This window comes from Nyctereutes procyonoides, unplaced genomic scaffold (genome assembly GCF_905146905.1).
Source record: "Nyctereutes procyonoides isolate TBG_1078 unplaced genomic scaffold, NYPRO_anot_genome, whole genome shotgun sequence".
NCBI classification, from domain to species: Eukaryota; Metazoa; Chordata; class Mammalia; order Carnivora; family Canidae; genus Nyctereutes; species Nyctereutes procyonoides.
The window spans coordinates 4998253-5016613 of NW_026575082.1; positions in this window are offsets into that span (position 1 = coordinate 4998253).

The following is an 18361-nucleotide window of genomic DNA, read 5'->3' on the forward strand; positions in this document are numbered from 1 at the left end:
TTACCAGGGCAAATGAGAAGGGCAGATACATCTGTATTTTCAAACCCCTTCCAAGGAATTTAAGAGCAACGTTCTCTGGTTTCCCCCATTTGGTATAATCACAGTCATGTCTTTGCCTCTGCAGCTTACTTGCAGTAAATGTCTTTTGTGATTAATTAAACTGATTCAGTTCCACTTCAGCATTTAAATAATCACAGCTGTTGTTTATTGCTTCACATCCTAAAAGCAATAGAAGTGCTTGTTTAAATAGCCCTTTATGCCCAAATACCCAGAAGTGTAGGATGCTTGTAGATAGCAGAGGGGCATGGTTGTTTTCCTGGCAAATGGACCTTTTCTGTAGTAGCGACAAAACATCTATACTTACCAAAAGAACTTCAATCCTCTTATCAGGATCTGGGAAATGAGTTCTTTTCCTTCCCTTCCCTTCCCTTCCCTTCCCTTCCCTTCCCTTCCCTTCCCTTCCCTTCCCTTCTTTCTTTCTTTTCTGGCCAAGGTGGCTACTCTTTTGTAATGGAAACAGGAGGAAATGTGAAAGCAAGGGGAGATAGGATGGATCTAAAGCTCTCATGGCTATTATATGAATTGCAAATTATACTCTGAAGGCTGATGTGCTATGACCCTAGGATTCTGAACATAAATCAGAATGTCTGGAACCCCAATATGATGCTGTTCATACTCACATCTTCACCTCACAGTGTGTATTTTTTCTTTCCCTCTGCTCTTGTGTTTTCCTTCTTTTATGTGTAGTATTTTGCATATAATACGTTCTGACTCTTTTCTGGCTTGTTTTTGCACATTCTCAGGTTGTAAAAACACCGATTAAAAGACTCACTTGAAGGCCAGGGGAGGCCAATGTATTAGCCTTCAAGAATCCTCATCCATAGTCAACAAATGGTGTTGGGAAAACTGGATATTCACATGCAAAAGAATGAAATTCTTTTTCCCCTTCTTTTACACCATATGCAAAAATCAACTCAGTATGGATTGAAGCTTTAAAGGTAAAACAGGAATCTATAAAACTCTTCAAGTAAACCTAGGGAAAAGCTTCATGACTTTGGTCTAGGCAATGATTAAGTTTCCTGAATATATCATCAAAAACACAGGCAACAAAAGCAAAAATAGGCATATGGGACTGCATCAAACTAAAAATCTGCACAGCAAAGGAAACAGCAGAGTGAAAAAGCCATTTATGGAATGGGAGATTTTTTTATAAACCGTATGTATCTGATAACAGGTGAATATCCAACAATTCAACAGCAAAAAGAACCTGATTTAAAAATGGGCAAAGGACTTGAATAGACATTTCTCCAAAGAAGATATATAAGTGGCCAACACATATATGAAACAATGGTCCTGTATCATCAGGAAAATTGTCAGGAAATGCAAACCAACATCACAATGAGAGATGATTTCATGCAAATTAGGATGGCTATCATTAAAAAAAAACAGCAAAAGATAACAAGTGTTAGAATGTAGAGAAGTTAAAACCCTTGTGCAATGATGGGGAATGTACAACAGTGAAGCCACTGTGGAAAACAGATGTGGAGGTTCCTCAAAAATTAAAATAGAGCTACCATATCATTCAGCAGTTCCATATCTGGTTATTTGAAAGAATTGAAATCAGGACCTTGAAGAGATATTAGCACTCTCATGTTTGCAGCTCTGCTCTCTATAGCTGAGATACGGGGACAACTCAAATATCCATGGACAGATGAATGAATGAAGAGAATGTGGTACATCCATGCAAAGGGGATTAAAAAACGGAAATCCTGCTGTTTGTAGCAACACAGATGAACCTGGAGGATATTGTGCTAAGAGAAATAAGCCAGACACAGAAGCACAAGTACAGCCCAGTCCCTCTTACGTGAGGGATCGAAAGTAGTCAGACTCACCAAAACAGGAAGGTAGGTTGGTAGATACAGGGTAGTTGGTAGTCACTGCCAGCAGGTAGAAAGTGCTAGTAATGCCTGATGAATAAGCCCTGGAGCTCCATGTGCTTGTAGCTAACAAAACTGTAGAGCACACTTAAGAATCTGTTCAGAGAGTAGATCTTCTGTTAAGTGTTCTGCACACACACACATGCACAGAGTTCTTCTCTGGAGTCATTGTATACAGCATGCTACCTTCTCTTGGGCCTTACCTACAGAGTTCAAAGGAGGCTTCTAGCTAATGACAAACTGAGTCACTATGTATGGATGTTATAATTTGAGATTTTCTAAGATTTAACAATCCACCGACACACATAAAATCAAATGATGCAATTTCACCAGCCCCTCTCCTCCAGGCTCATTAGAACCTTAGTAACTTGGACCCCTGGAAAATTTTCTCTTCCCCCTTCTCTCCCTGCTCACAGCAAGAGCATTTTGGTCTCAAAAGTCAATCTTGTTTGTGGTTCTTGGCCCTGAGAGTGCTGACTCAGTCTCATAGTTCACAAGAGCCCGATGTATCAAATCCTATTGCCCTAATTAATTTATAATGAAGACTGTAATTGCCGTAAGGACAAGAAAATCACATTCTCTCTAGTGCATTCTCCTGAAGCTGAGTCACATGGAGGCCAAATTATATTTAGACAGTGAGCATGGTGAGCATGGAATTGAGAGCAAGGGGAGTCAGTCACATGACTCAAATTTTCATGGCACATGAGGGTAACCTGCTGTATCTAGGTCCACAAATAGATTCCTTCTGCTATGAGAGTTGGATGGTACAAAAAAACTATTACCATCTTTTTTGCCTCTTTGATTTTCTTATATCTAATTTTCTATACTCCTAGCTCAGACATGGCTTGTGCCTCACATCCTCTCTGCTTGCTTATCTTCTACTCCATTCATATTGCTGGAAATGACTCCACACAATGTAACCTAATGAAATTTCACATGGATTCATGACATACTCTTTCTGCTCCATGGCTTCTCTGAGGCGAGGTGTGGGGCACAGGTGTAAACCTGGCAGTGTGAGGGGTTCACACCCGGACTCAGGTGCAAACCCAACAGTATAGGGGTTCACACCTATTGGGTCACAACTGACAAATGAATTCTGAGCTGGTGGATAAGCTTTCCTTTTTTTCTGAACAGTTCTGAGGCACTTTCCACATCATTTTTCAGGGGGTCCCAGCGGAATTGAGCTCATGTCCACGATAGTGAACAGCTCAAAAACACTGCTGTGTGTTAGTTTTCTTTCCCTGTTCTGTTCTTCTCAGCCCCCACTTCTGTTTCTGATATCATGTGCCTCCAAGTAGTACCTGCACTGAGGTATGTCTCAGGGTATGCTTTCTGGAAAAGACCAGGGGAAAGTGGTGGTAGGGATGGTGTTCTAGAACTGGATCACATGTATCACAATGATAAAGGCTGCGCTGACACGGAATTGGGATAAATTGCAGGTAAGAGACGATGACGGGCATGAGAGCATTTGCCTTGCTTTGTGATTTAGCATCCTTCCACAGACACTGGGGCAGGTCCCGCGGTGCTGCTAAGTATGCCCTTGAAGCTGAGACACATCACGCACTACAGACATGACCTAGAGATCTCCAAATGCCTTGGTGTAGTCTTGAGAAGGGAGCGGAAGGGAGGCTCAGGGGGAAAAGATGTGGGGATGTGTTGATTATGTGAGAGCAGAAAATCTGTCATCAGAATTATGTTCCTTGAATAGGCTCAGAGGACACACCTTTCAATAAAGTAGGTTGGGAACCCAAGCAAGACAGACAAACACTGGTGCCTTTAAGAATCCTGGAAAACCTCAAGAAGACACAAATGCACAAATGCACGAGGCAGGAGATGGACCCCATGCGGAGTCAGTGGCCTGCCACATCGAGGAAGCTTTAGGGGCCCATTGTCTGGGGGGATATCGCCTTATCCTCTTTCAGATAAATGACAGTGGCAAGTGATTGCATTCACCTTCCCTGCTATTAAGAAGGAGGCATCTTGCTGGGTGAGACTCTCTGGCATTTGGAAGCAGAGTCTTGTTTCAACCCATTTATCAGGTGACTCAAATGTTTGCAGTTTTGAAACTTTCCCAGAACAAAACTGAGGTTTGCAGCAGGTCCAGCTGCAGTGCAAACAGCTCTGTTGATCATAGTGTATGACTCAGCAAGTCTGATGGTTCAAGAGGTATCCATGGTAGATGGAGGTGCTGGATAGAGGTCTGGGAATCCCCAAACAGAAGAGTCAGTGCAGACCCCTCAAGATCTGGAGCAAGAGCACGTCTGCAGCAGGGAGTTACTCCCCACTTTGAAAGGCACCACGTTGCTGGTCTGAAAGCATGGCTGGAGGCATCTGTGGGGGCCTGGGTATTGTCAGATCCGTCAAGCCACTGGGCCAGGCAGGTGTAGGATCACATCCTACATTGAAAAGGTTTCTTTGGAGATCACTCCCAAGCAGGTCTAGAAGCCCAGTTACATGAACACATTCGTGCACTTGTGTGTCTCTGTTGCACAGACACCTCAGCTCACAGCTGTGGCTAAGAAACACCTGGGCCCAGTTCCCAAATAGTGGGCTTGATACCGGGGAGCTAGAAGAGAATGGGCCACACTGGGGCCTGAGTCAGGGGCAGTGTGGGGCACTCAGTCATCCCCTTTGGATGAAGTGAATATGCTCCAGGTACTAGTATGTTAGCAGATTTCTAGTCCATGTCAGGCTTGGCTATTGGTGAAGGACCCGAAGGATGAGGACAGGTGGCACACCAGAGAAGGAAGAGAATGTCAGTGGTCTCATAGCAGTAGAAACATATGTAAGCACCTTGTGAAATGCTGATGGTGCCCAAGAACACAGCACTGAGGACACGACATCTGTCCTGAAGGGGGCCTGCTCCATGGGTGTCAGCCAGCCTCTGTCCTTGATTCCAATGTTTTAGAGTGGGCTGTGAATGGAGCATCCAGGGCATTGGGCATGATGGCCAGACACAGGCTGTCAGCATGGCTCCCACACCACGGCAGGTTTAGACACCACCACCACTGCTGTTTGGTGGCCTCTGTTCAGGGCCAGCCACTTGGCGGCAGATGGTACACTGTGGGCCAGCTTTGCCCTAATTGGGATAACCGTGGGTTGCTTACTCTGCCAGGAGATTGGATTAGAGGGTTCCAGGGGTGGGGGGAAAGTCCAGTTCTATGGAGAGGCTTTGGGATCACAGTTGGCTCAAGGGGGGCTGTGAACAGTAGGCCTGTGGGGTTACTGCAGTCACTGCTCTGGCTGGATCTCTTTGTCCAGCCACAGCTACAAAGATGTCACAGAGGTGGTGCTGAAGTGGCTAACTTTACTGTGTGCCTCCCAGCACCCCCATGGGCCAGGGTGCTACCATCATGGCCATCTACTGAGGCAAAGAGCAGTTAGGCAACTTGCCCACATTTACACAGCTGGCTACAAGGAAGCTGGGATTGGAACCCCACCTCAGCCTCCTGGCCTGGACTCTCAACTGCCTGATGGCGTTGGTTCATTCTGTGAGGCGTGTGAGGTTCCTGGAGCCCTGCTGTTGGAATCCCACTGCTTCTGGTCTAGACCCTGGGTTCTTGCCAGGGCCACCCCACACTCTCTCCATGTACTCTTTAGAACCCAGATCCAGTTAAACTTGTAGATCCCTGGGCATACTGGTTTCTGGTTCCTGTTATTGGCAGGCACAGGTTGGTGAACCTGAGAGCCATGAACAGATATTTTTAGGTGAGATTCTATCCTTCAGACCTTTCACTAATTAATATTGGCCTTTCAGTTAGCCCGACTCAGCAAGGGTTTGTACATATTGATTTGTGCTTATTTTTGGTTTTCTCCTGTGAGTATTCTCATGTGTTCTCTTTTTCATTCGTATATTGTGTCCCCAAGGACATCACAAGTTCAGAAAAACTTAATTTGATGGAATTCTTCCTTCTGTATTAGTGGTGGCTTTCTTGTAAGTATCAGCTACTTTCTGATCTGTTTGGAATCTCTCCTCCCTCTGGGCCCAGTGCCCAGTAAACTACTCCAAGTAAACACTTGGCAGGTGCTGGTGGCCCACAGCAGTCATGCCCAACCCTGCTTCTGCTTCCACACCACGTTACTCCTTTGTTACTCATCTGAACCTTTCTTCACCTGCCTTCTTCTAAAAAGGAGCTATCTTAAGAGAAAGATAGCGATTGGCATCTATTTCCTGTTGATAAAAGGACTGTCATGTACATGCTTTCTCTTCTGTTTTGGAAATAAAGACAGAATGACTTTTTCATGCTCCACCCCCGGCCTGACAGATGGAGATATTGCTTGGAAGAGCTTCCAGGGATAGGCTGCTTGAGGGCTGAGCTGAGCCCCCTGTTTTCATGCCCCTGCATTCAGCATGCGGCATGGGGCCGGGAGACAGAGAAACAGAGTGGGAAAGAGACAGAGACAGACACATAGAATGGAGAGAGATAGCAACAGAGAGATCGGAAAGAGAGACAGAGACAAACACAGAGCAAGGAGAGAGACACAGAGACAGACAAAAATAGAAAGATGGGAAAGAAAGACAGAGACAGAGAGCGGGGAGAGAGAGACAGAAGGGGGCAGAGACAGAGACACAGAGAAGGGAGAAAGACACAGAGACAGAGAGTCAGCAACAGAGAGATAGAGGGAGAGAGAGACAGAGACACAGGGAAGTACCATGTCTCAGGCCGGGGTGACAGCTGGGTCAGAGACAGGAATTATGGAGGACAGAGGTAAAGCAATGGACAAAACGGTGGGTGACAAGTACATGCACTAAATTCACCTACGTGATGACTGAGTTAACCACTGCTTCATAACCCTATAATTTATGAGTTTTGAGAAAAATGCAAATGACATTGTATTAGTTTGCTGGAGCTGCCATGACAAATGCTCAGAAACTGGGTGGCTTAAGACAACAGAAATTTATTCTCTCACAGTTCTGGAGGTTGAAATCTGAAATCAAAGTGTCAGACAGGTTGCTTCTTCCTTCCGGAGAATCCTTTCTATGCCTCTCTTAGCTTCTGGGGGTTGCCGGCCACCCTGGCATTCTCTTTCCTACAGACCCAACACTCCAGTCTGTCTTGGCCTTCACCAGGTCTTTTCTTTGTGTGTCTCTGCACCTGAACTTCTCCCCTTATCAGGAAAATCACTGGATTGGGGCCCACCCTAAGCTCCTGCAACCTCACTGTAACTTGATCACATCTACGAAGATCCCATTTTCTTTCTTTTTAAAAAAGATTTTATTTATTTATTCATGAGAGACACAGAAAGAGAGAGGGGCAGAGACACAGGCAGAGGGAGAAGAAGGCTCAATGCTGGGAGCCCGATGTGGGACTCAGTCCCAGGACTCCAGGATCACACCCTGGGCCAAAAGCAGGCACTAAACTGCTGAGCCACCCAGGGATCCCAGATCCCATTTTCATATAAGATCACATTCAGAGATTCCACGGGGATTGAACTTGGACACATCCTCGTAGGGGGCACAACTCAACCCACTACAGATGCTTATGACGAAAGGTATCTATTGGAAATAAAATAATAAAATGGTAGTTTTTAAATGTGTCCTTTTGTCCCATGGGAAAAGAAATAAAAGATGTACAATGAGTCATATCAAAAGAAAGCTCTTGTCTGGGATCTAACTGACCCTTATTCTGTCCTCTTTATTCCTGATGAGCCCTGTCTCCATACTGAGGCCCTCCTGGGGAAATAAGGTGCTTTGCTGTGACAGTGGAAGTCATTCAGGTGGGATTCCTGGGGCTGTCCTGTCCCTCCCACTCCCTCACATGGGTCCCAGGAAGTGGACTCAGCCTTGGGCCTGGAGGCTTTCCCACCACCGTGGTTGTGCCATTCCTTCATGGCCACACTGTGCACACATTTGCTCAGTCCTCTTCTTACCATCATTGATCCCTTAGCCATTGGAGAGAAATCTCCCCCACTGAGCAGAAAGACCTCAGACATCCCCAATGATGTTGACAGTTTGCATGATTTCCCATCCTCCCCTTGCTCCAGGGAAGACCCCCCCAGCCTTCCAACTTCTCTCTGGAAGGACTTGAGCTGCACACCTGGTGCTCTGTCCTAGCTGCTGTCTCTGTCTCTGGGGGCTCTCAGGCAGGCATTCATGATCCCCCAGGATTTACTGAAATAAAGGGCCAATTCTGAATGGCCCAGGGAGTCTTCCTGCAGATCCTTCCTCCAGGCCCCCCCCCCAGCTGCCCCCTGAGTTAGCTTTTGTGTTCCTACAGAGGAACCTGGCACTTCCAGTTGAAGTGCCAACTATGAGCTTGGGGCAAATTCCCCAGAGCTGTGTGAGGAGCTAGTGTGTGAGGGGCAGGTATGCGAGACACACTCAGACCCAGGCCTTCCTAACAATGAGTCGCTGTTCCCAAGTGGGGCTGCATCTTCTGTCTTGCCCTTCACTACTGTCCTTGCCAGGCCACCCTCCTCCTTGGGTCCTAATTCTGATGCTCAGAGCCCTAGTTTTGAATCTAGAGCTCCCCATTCTGTTTCTTACAGCTTTCTACTGAAAGTAGCATCCATGGAAATCTTCCCTCTAATCCAAAGGGAACATTGTCGACCAGACCAGACCTCTGTCATGACTTTTGCCACTCTTCCAATGAACACTAAATGTGAAGCCATGTCATACATGATCTTGGATACAGAAAACCCAGATAACCTTCATTGCAATGGGTCTTGTGCAAGTTGGAACAGGGCTGTGAATTGACGGCAGACACATTTCCAATGTCTTCCCTACCATCTTTTACCTTTGCCAATTTTTATTCTTATGTTAGTTATTCAGGAAAGGACTATTTCCAAGAAACTCTGACAATATCCTGAGAAAGAATGACTGAATCAGTTTCTCAAATCAGAAAAATTCTGAGGAAGGGAGCAGCCCATGGATGGGATACAACAAAAGCACAATTTTTCTGAGTGGCTGTGCCTGGGTTTGAGGAAAGCACAACTTTTAAAATGCGTATCATGATTTAAAAAATAGGATGGGAAAGATAGGCTTTTGAGTCTTGACTGAAAATAGCTTTCTTTTGAGGATTACTGTGGTTCATGGTCTCTGGGATCTCTTCCCCTTGTGGGTATCTTGCCCAGCTTGGGCACATTTGACCACTAGTGTCCAATGAACAACAGATAAATGCCACTCTGGATTAATCTTTGATGCATCTGTCCAAAGTAAACAATTAACCTCGGGCTGCTTCACAGTGTTGCCAAATTTGCTGCTTTTAGGAGATTTGAAATAGCTGCTTGAGCCAGGAGGGATTCTTAGAAGTGCTTCAACTCTTAGACAGAAATACTTAGGGTCCCTAATGCCAACCTCTAGAAAATTCTGAAGATCAAAGATAATGGCAAATGTGGCCTGAGCTGATTTCTCAAATTCATCCCTGATGACATGGGTAACCCTCTGAACAGGTGTGGGAGCACAGAAGAAATCCTTGGCCCAATAGAGCCCACTCTTGGCTTCTTTTCTCCAACATACCCATCCTGTGCATTTGGAGATTATTTCACTAGAGCAAAATGTCAGAATATGAACATCCTTTTTCTTTTCCATGTGCTGTGATATGATCTTTTGTTTTTTTGCTGAATTAAATTGCGAGGTCCGAGTGTGTCCATGGAAAGCCTGCTCTCCTATAAGGTAGGCTCTCACATGTCTAAAGGTAGGCAAGAAGTGTGGAAGAAAGAGTTGTTTGTGCAGAATGAGGGCCCAGCTGATGTGCATAATCTCCCACAGGACTAGGAGATAGGCATGCTGGAAAGTCTAAGGAGACCTTTTATTCTTTGGCCATTATGGTTATAGTAATTTTCCAGCATCTGGCATAAACTGGGAATGAATTTGAAAACATTCTCATCTTTTAATTTTTTCTCACCCACCTTCTGTTCCAAAGGGGTCAAAACCCTGGCATGTCTGGAGATCCAGTACAAGCTGAAGGCAAAGGCCATAGACTCGGGGCACAGAGAGAATAAGGGAAGGATAGGTAGGAGAAAACCAACCAGGAGTGCACAGCCAGCTAGCGTGCAGACTGCAGCCAAGGGGAGGGGCAGCATGCAGAGATCACGTCCAGGTGACATCAGGGAAGACTCAGTTCAGTGGGAGACATTCAGAGAGCAATGTGGTGGCTGAGCCTGGCAGTGGGGGTGGAGCACTGCTTCTGGGGTAGAGGAAAATCTCGAAAGGGGGGAGGTCCCTCTGTTAGAGTGGGTCACTCTGGGCATTCCTGGAATGAAGGGAGGAGGATAAATGAAACTTAGAAGATAAGGGGCTGGAGATGAGCCAGGAAATCAGACCCCAGCTACTGACTAAGGTGGGGGTTCCAGGGACATGTAAAAAAAGAGGTTGAAAGATCCAGGTTTACAGACCATGTGCACGGAGGAAAAAGGAGCCTCCAAGCGGCTGCCTTGTATGACACAGTTCAGAGCCCCTTCTCGTCAGTTCTGAGCATGTCTAGACTGTTAGCTGATGGGGGCAGGGGCTGTGCTGCCTCCTGAGATACTGTGGGGTCGCGGGGCGAAGACTCACTGCAGAGTTGAGAGCAAACAAGGGGCTGGTGTGAGCCTGGGCACTGAGCCTCACACATCCACTCCTTGCCTTCTAGAAACCTGTCCGAGGCACAGCAGCTGTGTGCCCTGTGTGCCCTGTGTGCCACTCCTGTGCCAGAGGTGGACAGTGGTCATTGGTCAGGGCCGCAGAGCAGAGTGGTTAAGATCACATGTTCTGGAGTCAGGCCTGTGGCTTTGACCGCTCCTCCTCTAACAATAGGTGGGCAAGTTACCCTACAAAACTAAGTCTCCTCATTTGCAGATAATCCATCTCGAAGGTTTTTCTGAGGAGTGAATGAAATCACTGCATAAAATATTTAGCACAGGACCTGGCATATAATTTGCTCTTAATAAATTGTATCACTGATAATAAAATTTTTATGAAATTATTTACATGTGAACTCATTAATAATAAAATCCTTACTAACATTCTTTGTACTTTCTGCTGCTTAGTGAAGAATTAGCTCTACCCAAAGGGATGTCTGGCGCTCGTCCCTGGTGCCTGGAGGTAACTTGTAACCTGTGGGATTATCAGAGTGATAGGAGGATCTTCGTGATTTATGGTGGGCTCCTTGCCCACACCTGATGGCTCATGCTAAGTAGATGACTCAGGGTGGGGGCTGGCCAAACCAGAAAGGCCAGCCATGTGATTTAAGGGAAAGCACTTTGGATAGCCACGTGGGCAATGATTCAATCATGTCTGTCTAATGAAACTCCAGCACAGACTATGGACACCGAACTCATGGGACCCCAGGTGTTAACGCTGTGTGTGCAAACTGCCATAGTTAGATGCCAGGAGGGTGAGGCATCCCTGAGGGCATGGAACTCTCCTAACCCCTATGTGTCTTAGTCCATTAGGGCTGCTATGACAAAAATACCATAAACTGGGTGGCTTATAACAACAGAAATTTATTTCTTCCAGTCCTGGACTCTGGGAAATCGAAGATCATGGTACTGGCAATTTGGTATCTGGTGAGAGCTTCCTCGACCATAGATGTTTCCATGTCCTCACACGGTGAAAGGGGTGAGGGAACTCTCTGGGGCCTCTTTAATGAGAGTACTTAACCATTCATGAGGACTCAACCCTCATGACCTTGTCATCTCCCAAAGGCTTCCCTCCTAATACCATCTCACTGGGGGTTAAGTGTTCAATGTATGAATTTGAGGGACACAGATGTACAGTCTATTGTAGCATCTCTTCCTCTGGCAGGCTCTGATTGTTATCCCTTTGCTATAAAAAGCCCCTGTGATTGTGAGTACGGTGTTTTCCTGAAGTCTGTGAGTCATTCTAGCAAATTATCAAACCTGAGAGAGTCCATGGGCATGCCTGAATTCGCAGCTAGCTGGTCTGCAGGGAGGCTGTCGGTGGGGAAGCTGAGCTCCTGTGGCTGGTGGCAGAAGTCTTGGACAGATGTCACGGCCTGGAAGGCAGTGCCCTTAACTGGACTTTGAGTCCAGGTACTTGCTGGTCTGGAGCACAGCCTCAGAGTCCTGTTAGCACAAGGCCCCAGGCAACCACTACAGATGTCAGAATTGCATTTGAGAACTGTTTGCAGCTCTTATCCTCTTCTAGAACTCCTGTGTTTAAAATCTGCCGAGAAATGCCCAGCTCCTACTTAAATTACCTGTTGCAATTTCACATATTCTAAAATCACATCATCACATTTCTGTGCAGTTGTAAACTTCCAGTTCCTTCGTGTACTTTATGGAGACCCCGTGTTCCTTGTATGTTCCTATGAAGCACATACTGCCTTGTACACACAGGGTGTTCAGCGATGTTGTACTGAGTGCACAACTACAGATTCAACTTCTGTGAGGTGCAAGCCATTGCTGGTTGGTCAGAGGGCCAAGCCATAGCCATACAAGGGACAAGGATTCATTCTGTGCCCCCACGCACTGGGTTAACCCACCTCGGCCCAGAGAGAACATCCTTTCCTTGTGTCACTCTGGGCTCCGACTCCATCTCTAAAGGAGTCCAAAGTATTCACTGTATCAGAGGGGAGCACCCCCCAGTGTTTATTTCCAGTCTCCCTGTACTCTCTTAGTTTTGGGTGGTGGGCTGCGAAGTCTTAAGACTGGTGTGCAGCCTTCAGGCTGTCTCCTGTCATGCAGCTGAGGGACCCATATGCTACAGATGTACAGTCTCGTGTCCTGTGTCCCTGAATATTTGTGGAATGGGGACCCCATCAACACTTTTTGGACATATAATGTGAATGAGGAATTAATCTTTGTACTACTTTAGTTTTTGTTTTTTTATTTTGTTGCCATTTAATCTTGACCATTGGGCTGACTCACAGTCCACGGGAGTATGTGCAACCACACAGCAGCTACTAGCTGTGACTTAAAGGTAGAAGAAAATAGAGATTAGCATTGGCCCTGGGTGATGGTGAAACCAATAAGAAAGGGAAGAAGAAGCAAAAATTCATATATTTTGGTTATACTTCTATTATTTTTGCTTGGAAGCTGGAGAAAAAGCTGTTTATAATACCAGTTTTGCAACATATACTTGGGAAGCGGGGTGTTGTATAAAGCAAGGTTTCTCAGACTTGGCTTTATTGATATTTGGGATGGATAATTCTTTGTTCTAGGGGCTACTGTTACCCATTGTCAGAGTAACAACCGTATCCCTGGCCTCTACCACTAGGTGACTGTAACATCACTCACCACTCCCTCCGAGTTGTGGCAATCAGGAATGTCTTCAGACATTGCCAGTGGCCCCTGCAGTGCCATATCATCCCCCAGTTGAGAACCACAGGCACAGAAGAAAGAATCCCTGGTTTAGGACTGGCAGGTTGCTCGAGGGTCTATCTGCCACTTACTAACTCTGTGATCATGGGTAACCGGGGCCCCGGAAACTCCAGTTTCCTCATCTATGAAACTGAACTAATGACCATTATTCAGAGCGTTCAGAAATTAGTGTACACCATACTTTGTAAACTGTAAAGCACTGTGCATATGTAAATTAAGCTCTTCAAATTGTCATTTATTTTCCGGGTTGTGCACAAAAAATATTTTCAACCTAGGAATGTGTATCATACTGATTTTCTTATCATTGTAATTGGGGGTGCGTCATAGATCATCTGGGTTGTCAAGTTGGTGTTGGGTACTTTCCTTCTCAGCTTTGGGTACTTTCCTCCTCCCTTTTGATGCCTATGCCCATTTTCATGTTTCTCCCCACCTGCTGTCTCCTGTCTTTGGTACCCATGAAGGATTTCTTCCCTTCACCCATCTGTTTCTCTGTGATCTGAGCCTTTCTTGTCCCATCTAGAAGAATTTTTACCCTCACTACAAAAGCATCAAACGTCATTCCTTTCAGCTTTTGCTCCCAGCCACGGCAAATGCTAGAAAAGAATGTGATAAACAGGTTGAAAGCTAGGATGGCTTACTGATGGCGTCCTGATGACCTCATACTTCTCCTGAGAGTCATCTCTCAACAGTTTTAGCAATAGTACTCTTACCGACGTTCCAGTTGTTTTATGTTGGTAGTGATGTTACCATGCTCTTCAGTTTTAGCTGTTCCAGTAGGTGTGTGTTGGCTTCATTTAATTTCACTTTGATTTTAAGAAGATGTGGTATATATACACTGGAATATTATTCAGCTATTAGAAAGGATGAATGCCCACCATTTGCTTCAATGTGGCTAGAACTGGGTGTCATGCTGAGTGAAGAAGTAAGTCAGTCAGAGAAGGACAATCATTATATAGTTTCACTCATATGGGGAATATAAGAAATAGTGAAAGGGATTATAGGGGAAAGGAGGGAAAATGAGTGGGAAAAATTAGAGAGGCTGACAAAATACGAGAGACTCCTAACTCTTGGAAACGAACAAAGGGAAGTCAAAGGGGAGGCAGGCGGGGGATGGGGTGACTGGATGACAGGCACTGAAGGGAGCACTTGACTGGATGAGCACTGGGTGTTATACTATATGTTGACAAATCGAACACATGTATCTCTATCTCTATCTCTCTCTATCTATCTCTATCTCTATCTCTAATCTCTATCTCTATAAAGAAGGCATTCCCAGAGCTATGTTACCTAACCTAAAGAAAAGAGAAATCCCTGGTTATGGAACACGATGAGAGACAGTATCACAATCGGCTTTCAGGAGAAGGGATCACACATTTATTGTGAACTTACTACATGTTAAACATGACCCAAAACGATCCACCCAAACTATTATATTTAGTGCCTCCAACTCTCCTATATGTGAAGTTTCACTTTTCCCCATTTATGGAATTTGGAAACAATTGATAACTTATCTCAAACCTCTTATTTATGGAGGTTTGGCTCCTGCCATATTGGGCCGATGGCTGCAGGTTTCTCCTCGCGTTGGCATGATGTTGAGAATTACATTTTTCTTTTGCAGAGAGAGAACGCAACGCTGGGTGTGGGGTGGGGAGATAGAGGTTTAGGGCATTTCTAAGCCATGTTGAGATTTCTGTGGAAAGGCAGGAATTGGACCTGTAGCTACTGATTCTCAAGTCAGTGCTGTGTGCACCTGGCTGTTGATGCGCTTGAGGCACTTCTGGGCACACCTGTCTGTGTTCCGTCGCAAAAACTCAAACTCTGACAGAGGAGGCAGTCATGCCTTCCCACTCATTCTTTAAACGCTTTAATATCCCCTACCCCCTGATACCCAAAGCCCCAAGAAGAGATGGGGCAGATTGTATCATCATTTTCGGATTAAGCAGCTGGCTCTGAGAACGTGTTAGTGACTGTTCAGGATCACAGAATTGGCAGAGACAGAGCAAGAATTGAGTTCAAGGCCCCTTCTCTGTAAATATGTCGTGATGTGATCCCACGAGACTGCTTTCCTGAGGCGGCTTGGTGGCACATTTAGGTCAGATGGCCTCATAATTCTCCCATTTTATTGATCTGGTGTTGGCTACGGGAGCGACACAGCAAGTGCAGCATCATTCATGGCAATGGTTCCTGCATCTGACATTCTCTGAGTGCTTCCTCTGGGCGGGGGTGGGGGTGGGGGGCATCCTACTGAGGGCTCACGGCACACACATCCCAGTGGCAGCCCTTCGGAGCGAGGTCTGTCTCCAGATGAGAAGGCCGAGCCATGCAGAAGCAGGCTTCTTGCTCCAGGACTGAACCGGAAACAGAGGCCTGTGGTTTTACAGATGGGTCTATAAGGGTCATGAGCATGGGGCTGGATGGTGTGATTTCTGACACTGGGACAAGAGAGGCTTCATGCTGAAGCCTTCCCCAATAGCCCTGAAGAGCACACGTGGAGGAGCTCTGCCCGCCAGCTTTGACGTGCTTTCCTTGCCACTGCCCACTGCACCAGGTGGAGTAGCCACATTTGGCTACTTGCCCTCCTCTCTGCTCTTCCCCCTCCTTCTCTTCTTCCTAATTCCTGGATAGAAAAGGCATTATGGTTCATGCACCTTTCCGTGGCATGGGTAAATCAGCTGCCCATACCAGGAAAGCATCACTCCATTGTTAGCTCAACCATTCCTTTTGTTCCAAATGAAATAGTTTGAATAACCCTCGTGACCCCACTGCTGAGATTTTTAACGTGTTTTACTATCCTGTGGTATTTCCCCAATAACTTTTAAATTAAGAAATTAGGTGTTTCAGGTTAGGTTGAGACTCTACCATTCACCCCAGATCAATCAACTTTATAAAACAAAACTGATTTCTGACGAAGTTATGTTCATCCCTCAGACTCCTCCATCTCTTTAAAAGGTGTCCACATTCCCCCACTTGCTTAGCACGATCGGATCTCTCCCTTACTCCTGTCTTTGCTTCGTATCCCCTTCCCCTGCCCAGTGCACCAGTTGATCCAAGATTTCTCCCAATCCATAACCTCCCTGCTTCATCATCTCCCTCCCCAGATTTCACTGGTGGCCTCCCAGCTGCCCCCTGTTTCTACTCACCTTCTACAGTCAGTCTGTCACACAGAAACCCAGTGCTGCCTAAAGAGCAAATTACATCATCTCACTGCCAGCTTGTGGACTGAACATTTGGGCCTTAAAATTCATGTTGAAGCCTAATCCTAATCCCCAAGGTGGGGCCTTTGGGGATGAAGCCAGAGCCTTCACGAATGAGACTAGGGCCCTAAAGAGAGAACCCACAGAGCTCCCTAGATCCCTCCACCACTTGAGGACATATGGAGAAGATGGCCATCTAGGAGGGGGTTCTCTTCAGACCCTGAATCTACCCACAACTTGATCTTGGGCTCTCAGCCTCCAGAACTGTGAGAAATAAATGTCTGTGGTTTATAAGCCATATAGTCTGTGGTATTTTATTAGAGCAGCCTGAACAGACTGAGACACTCCTCATATCACATTCAGAAATGATCCGCATTCATCAAAGTGGCTACCAAGGTCCAACATGATCTAGACCAGTGGCCTGTCTGGCCTCCTGTCCCCCTCCAGCCCCGGCCTAGCTGCTGCTTCCTGAGCACATCAAGTTCATTCCTGCTCTGGGCTGTTCTGTCTGGCTAGCTTATTCCCCAGATCTTCACTAACCCTCACCCTTCCTTCCCTCAGATCCCTGCTTGATGGCAGGTCCTCTGGGAGACATTCCCACATGGATCCCCTGCACTGCTGCTGAAATTCACTCCTTCAGCTCCTCTTTTTTTATTGTATATATAAACAACTGAGATCATTGCAAATTTATTTTTGTCTCTCTCACATCCCTGGACCTGGAATATAAACTTCCTGAATTTGACTTGTTCTCCACAGCATCCCTCATACCTATGCGTGTGGCACTTAGTAAGTCCTTAATACACACTTGTTGAATGGGTGACCAGATCTTATTAGCTTGCTCTCCTCCAAAATCGATTACTGTTTTTAAATTGATTTGTATTAAGCCTACCTCCAAATTACTATATTTATCACATGTTTATGTACCCATATAGATTTCTTTCTTTTTTAATTTTTATTTATGATAGTCACAGAGAGAGAGAGAGAGAGAGAGAGAGAGAGGCAGAGACATAGGCAGAGGGAGAAGCAGGCTCCAGGCACCGGGAGCCCGACGTGGGATTCGATCCCGGGTCTCCAGGATCACGCCCTGGGTCAAAGCAGGCGCCAAACCGCTGCGCCACCCAGGGATCCCCCCCCCATATAGATTTCATGTAAACCCGAGTATGAAATTTTCACACAAATGATACTATATTTTACATATCCTTTTGCAACTTGGCTTTTCTGTTCTGATCCCAAAATGTCTTTAAGATTAATCCATGTTGATACTTGTAGGTTTAGTACCTTAATTTAACCACTATGCAGTGGTTCACTGAATAAATCATGGGTTTTTTTGATCCACCCCCCTCCTGAGTTAGATTAAGTTGTGTTCACTTTTTGGCGGAGGAGTCTCTTCATGCACATGTGTGAGAATTCCTCTAGGGGAGACCCATAGAAGTGGAACTGCTGGATCACAAGTCAACTTTAACTTTGCTAGTACTGTCAAGTTGCCCAAAACTGTTGGTATTATTTTACAAAGTATAATTCCATTTCCCACATCCTAATGAATATTTGTAGTTATCATATTTAAAATTTTTACATAGCTGACAGGTGTCTTAAGTATCTCACTTTTATCTTGCGTTTCCCAGATGATTACACTAGTATCTTTCTCCCCCCATATGCTTATTGGTCATTCAAGTCTCTTCCCTTCCTTTCCCTCTTGCCTTGCTCATATTTGTGCCTGTTTTTCCCTTGGGTTGTTTGTCCGTCTCTTATTGGTTTGAAGGGGCTGCTTATGAATATTCTACAAAAATACTTTGTGGTTTATTCGCATTGCAAATACCATCTCACAATCTGTGCTTTTCAATTTATTTATGGTGCCTTTTTTTCTGCATGTATTTCAAATTTAATGCAGTATTGTACTTCATGTTTGACTTATCTATTATATTTTAAAGAAATCCTTCCTAGTTCTTATGTTATAAAAATGTTCTC